This window comes from Colobus angolensis, unplaced genomic scaffold, assembly GCF_000951035.1.
Source record: "Colobus angolensis palliatus isolate OR3802 unplaced genomic scaffold, Cang.pa_1.0 Scaffold40, whole genome shotgun sequence".
In the NCBI taxonomy this organism is placed as follows: domain Eukaryota; kingdom Metazoa; phylum Chordata; class Mammalia; order Primates; family Cercopithecidae; genus Colobus; species Colobus angolensis.
This window is the reverse complement of record NW_012117377.1, coordinates 7,384,955-7,390,399: the sequence shown is the minus strand read 5'-3', so window position 1 is coordinate 7,390,399 and position 5,445 is coordinate 7,384,955. Positions and strand designations below refer to the sequence as shown.

Here is a 5,445-nt window from a genome sequence, read left to right as displayed (position 1 = left end):
GCTCACTGCAAGCTCCGCCTCCCGGGTTCACGCCATTCTCCTGCCTCAGCCTCCCAAGCAGCTGGGACTACAGGCGCCACCACCACGCCCGGCTGATTTTTTGTATTTTTATTGGAGACGGGGTTTCACTGTGCTAACCAGATGGTCTCGATCACCTGACCTCGTGATCCACCCTTGGCTGTGTTTTCTTAAACTTACTACAAAAAGATTAAATACCTAAAATTTGGTGGTGTTGCCATTGTTTTCAAAAGGTAAAATTTTGGCCGGGAGTGGTGGCTCACTCCTTTAATCCCTGCACTTTGGGAAACAGAGGTGGGCAGATCCCTTGAGCTCTGAAGTTTGAGACCAGCCTAGGCAACATGGTGAAATCCCATCTCTACAAAAAATACAGAAATGAGCCAGGTGTGGTGGTGCATGCCTTTAGTCCCAGCTACTCAGGAGGCTGGGGTGGGAGGATCCCTTGAGCCCAGGAGGCTGAGGATGCAGCGAGCTACGGTGGTGCCTCTGCCGTCTAGCCTGGGCAACAGAGTGAGACCATGTCTCAATACAAAAAACAAAAAAGATGGAATGTTAACAAATAAATCATTTGACCATGTCCTACAACAAATTTAAGTACTTGTATCATTCCCCTGTGACCTAACTAACCCTTGTGGCCCTCCACAATTTTCTTCAGGCCACCTTGTCACACGTCCCTCACCTCCCCCAGGAGCGCCTGCACCAGCCTCCCTCTGTCCCATGGAAGCCCCTACATTTCCCAGCCTCTGCACCTTCGCGTTGGTTCCGGCCCTGATGTTAACTCCTTCTCTCCCTCATCAAGCAAGAGAAAACTTTCGGGGGTAATGGATACGTGCAGTATTGTAATTGTGGGGATAGCGTCCTGGGTGGACACATATGTCCAAAAATAACAAAGTGCACGCTTTAAATGTGTACCGTTCACTGGATGTGAATGGCGAATTATGTACCACACTAAAAAAGCAAAGTCTTGTTTGTTCATCCTAAGGCCCAGCTCTTCCGTGAAGTCTGACTCCGAGAAGAGATGTCTCCCTTCGCTGCTTCACTGACTCTCACAGTACGTCTCTGAGTCATTCATGGCACTCAGCACACATTTCCTTACTAGAGCTGTACATGGTCTATCTCCACTATCACGGTGAATTCCTAGGGGGCAGAAACTGTGCCGTAATTTGAATAGTAATGATAACTTCTACTCTTGCCCCCCTGGAGTCCACTCTCAAGACAGCAGCCAAGGTGATCCTTTTAAATCTTAAATCTGAACCTGGCAGTCCTCAGCTTAAAATCCTCCCCTGGCCCCCACCCTACTTCCTTCGGAGTCAAAGTCAATGTCCCTGCCATGGGTTCTGCAGGACTCGGCCTCCTGGTCCCTCTCTGCCCTCAGCTCCTACACTTGCTCCCTGACTCAGCCTGCACCAGCCATGAAAGCCTCTTCTGGCTGTTCCTTGAACACACCAGGAATGTCTACTCCCAGCTCAGTGACGTTGTACTTGCTGTTCCTCCTGCAAAGAATACTTTCACCTGCAGATATCTGCCTGAGCATCTCCTGCCAGCTTCAAGGTCTCAAGGGTCACCTTTTCAGTGAGGCCTCCTGGATCATCTAATGACAGCTGCAAACTGGCCCCAACACTCCCTAACCACCTTTCTCTGCTTTAATTCTCTCTACAGCATGGCCCCCTTCTAACTAGATTCTGCTCATTGTCTGTTTCCCCCTGCAAAGTATAAACTAGGTGACAGCAGGGACATTTGTCTGTGTTGTCCACTGCTGAATGTGTCATGCCTAGAATAATGCCTGCAGTCAGGTAGGCACACAGAAGCCATGCGTCGAATGAATCGATGACTCGATGAATCCATTTTCAGTGAGAGAGGTTCCCACATCAATTAGTTTCATCTTTCTTAGGAATTTTTTAATTTTTTTTTTTCTTTTGAGACAGTCTCACTCTCTCGCCCAGGCTGGAGTGCAATGGTGCAATCTTGGCTCACGGCAACCTCTGCCTCCCAGGTTCAAGCAATTCTTCTGCCTCAGCCTCCCAAGTACCCTGGGATTACAGGCACACACCACCATGCCCAGCTAATTTTTGTACTTTTAGTAGAGGCAGAGTTTCCCCATGTTGGCCAAGCTGCTCTCAAACTCCTGATCTCAAGTGATACACCCACCTCAGCCTCCCAAAGTGCTGGGATTATAGGCATGAGCCGCCACGCCTGGACTTTCTTAGGAATTTTTATCCCTTTTTGCTTTTGTCACGTTTGCCAGTATGGTTGTCTTTTTTGCTTGTTTCTGCTAGACTTTATAGTATCCTGGGAGGACTGGGAGGGCGTGTGTGTTCAGAAAACCCTCTAGGGCCTGTTTCTCAAAGTGTGACCTCACCATGCCCCCTGTGCAGAGTCACCTGAAAAGCTCACAGTGAGGCAGGTTTCCAGGCACCCTGTCAGACCCCCTGTATCAGAATCTCTGGGGAGCCGGGCTCTGCAATCTGCATGCTGACGAGCACCTCAGGTGACGGTGTGGTGTGCTGTCACAGAGGAGGGGATGGGAAGGAAGACCGAGAGGAGGCAGGGAGAAGGAAGAAGGAGGCAGGGAGAAGGAAGAAGTAGACAGGGACATCTGCCTCTCCTGTTCAAGTACCTAACCCCAGCCATGGCCTTCAGACAGGAGCTGAGGATTTCAGGAGACACTCTGCCCTCCACCCAATGAACTGCAACTCCTCCAAACACCTGAGCATGGGGGCTGCTGCTTTTCATAAAAAATAATTCAAGACAATGACAAATAGCCCTGGAGACATAGCCCGCAGACTAAAGGTAGAATGCAGACGCCTTTTTGCCAAATTCTCTCCCTACTCCAGCAGTTCTTTCTCTTTTTCTTTTTTTTACTGAGATGGAGTCTCACTCTGTTACCCAGGCTGGAGTGAGTGGCGCGATCTGGGTTCACTGCAAGCTTCGCCCCCCCGGGTTCCCGCCATTCTCCTGCCTCAGCCTCCTGAGTAGCCGGGACTACAGGCACCTGTCGCCGCGCCCGTCACCACGCCCGGCTAATTTTTTTTTGTATTTTTTAGTAGAGACGGGGTTTCACCATGTTAACCAGGATGGTCTCAATCTCCTGACCTCGTGATCTGCCCACCTCAGCCTCCCAAAGTGCTGGGATTACAGGCATGAGCCACTTTGCCCAGCCAGTTTTTATGTCTAGGTCTCATCTTTTCCAACTAGATGGTATGGACAGTGTTGAGTACTTTGAAAACTTTTGGTTAAGGGTATGGGAGGTTTGAGTCCTGCCTCTATTACTTAGTAGCTGAGTGACCAGGAGCCATTTTTCACAAATCTATCCAAGCTTCAGTCTCCTTATGGGAGTTGATAATTATACTTATTTTATTGAGTTAAGAAAGAATTAAATGTGATAATATGTGCAACATTTTTAGCACAGACCTGGTCCTTGGTAAATGCTAAATAAATGGTAGTAATTATTATCACCGTTAAATAAATGGTAGTAATTATTATCAACGTGACTAGTCTCAGTATCTAATACAGTAACTTGTATAAATTTAGACCTTCATATAATGGTGGTGATGAGGATAAGGAGGATGGTGACAATGATTTTAGGGCTTTCTTTTATCTAGGAGGATTTAGCGCTTTTGCAATTAAGAACAGAGAGGATGACAAAGAAGGGAACATATGGTGTTCACTTAACCACCTCCTACATCTGGTCAAGTCAAAGCCTTCTTGAAAGAAATCAGGCCGGACATGGTGGCTCACACCTGTAATCCCAGCACTTTGGGAGGCTGAGGCGGGTGGATCACTTGAGGTCAAGAGTTTGAGACCAGCCTGGCCAACATGGAGAAACCCCATCTCTACTGAAAATAGAAAAATTAGCCAGGCGTGGTGGTAGGTGCCTGTAATCCCAGCTACTCAGGAGGCTGAGGCACAAGAATTGCTTGAACCTGGGAGGCGGAGGTTGCAGTGAACTGAGATCGTGCCACTGCACTCCAGCCTGGGCGACAGAGTGAGACCCTGTCTCAGAATAAAAAAAGAAAGAAAAAAATCACAATAGGCTGGGTGCAGTGGCTCACACCTGTAATCCTAGCACTTTGGGAGCCCAAAGCCAGGCAGGTGGATCACTTGAGCCAAGAGTTCAAGATCAGCCTGGACAACATGAGGAAAACCCATCTCTACAAAAAAAAAATAATAATAATAATCAAAATAATGCTGGGTTCCTGGAGTTCCTGAGCTGACATCTCTGAGCATGGCCTGAATGACTCTCAGCTTCCTTCTCTATTTTAAAAGATGAAACACTCCAAGAGGCGTTCATTTCCATGGAACTAAGAATCTGATACTTCTCATTGTAACAGCCTACTGAAAATTCCTCATTTCTCCCGCAAGAGTGAGTAATGCTTCATGGGGTCTTTGCTAGATGTCCGATTCGAATCACAGACCCAGCAACTAACTGGTCAGTGTCTCCTAGGAGCTGCCAACCTTTTCCCAGGAGATGTAGAAAGAGAAACCTGGGCCGGATGCGGTGGCTCACTCTTGTAACCCTCGCCCTTTGGGAAGCCGAGCAGGAGGATCACTTGAGGTCAGAGGTTCGAGACCAGCCTGGCCAACATAGTGAAACCTTCTCTACTAAAAATGCAAAAATTAGCCAGGCATGGTGGTGCGTGCATGTAATCCCAGCTACCCAGGAGGTTGAAGCAGGAGAATCGCTGGAATGCAGGAGGCGGAGGCTGCAGTGAGCCGAGACTGCGCCACTGCACTCCAGCCTGAGCAACACAGCGTGACTGTCTCAAGAAAAAAAAAGAAAAAAAGAGAAACCTGATTTCACATCAGCCTATCTTCAACCCTGAAAATTCTTGTTCTCCAGTCTATCCCTTGGTGTGGGGAAATAGGATCCCTTCATAAATAGATTCAGAGCTTAAGATGGGAAAGTAGGTTCTTATTACAAACTTAAAATGTTTCCCTTAACTTTAAAGTTCATGCTCAACATGACACAAAAATAAAGTGCTGAACTATACACATATAAGCACTAATCAAGATTATAGTAGAATGCACTAAAATATTACTTTTAAATTCCTAAAGCCTATCTAGACTAGATGTATTTTTTACATATAGGCTTTAATGCGCCAGCAGGCAGCAAATGGAATTATTTTCAATCTGCAAGTGGTTGTATTAGTCTAAGGCTATTAAGGATTCTGTTAATTATGTAATTATGAAATTGCTTAATGTTTCCTTTTCTTTTAATTGATTTCATATGCATGAAATATTGCATAAATGTACTTGGCTGTGTTTTCTTGTTTTGCTTTGTTTTTGAGACAGAGTCTCGCTCTGTCACCCAGGCTGGAGTGCAATGGAGTGATCTCGGCTCACTGCAAGCTCCGCCTCCCGGGTTCACGCCATTCTCCTGCCTCAGCCTCCCAAGCAGCTGGGACTACAGGCGCCACCACCACGCCC

The 5,445-nt window shown here is 47.2% G+C and overlaps 1 protein-coding gene across 1 annotated transcript in view; it reads right to left on the bottom strand.

The window, feature by feature from the left end:
• LOC105521558 (kinesin-like protein KIF26B) overlaps window positions 1-5,445 on the bottom strand; it is a 38,161-nt gene that overhangs the window by 27,585 nt on the left and 5,131 nt on the right. The window lies entirely within an intron of this gene.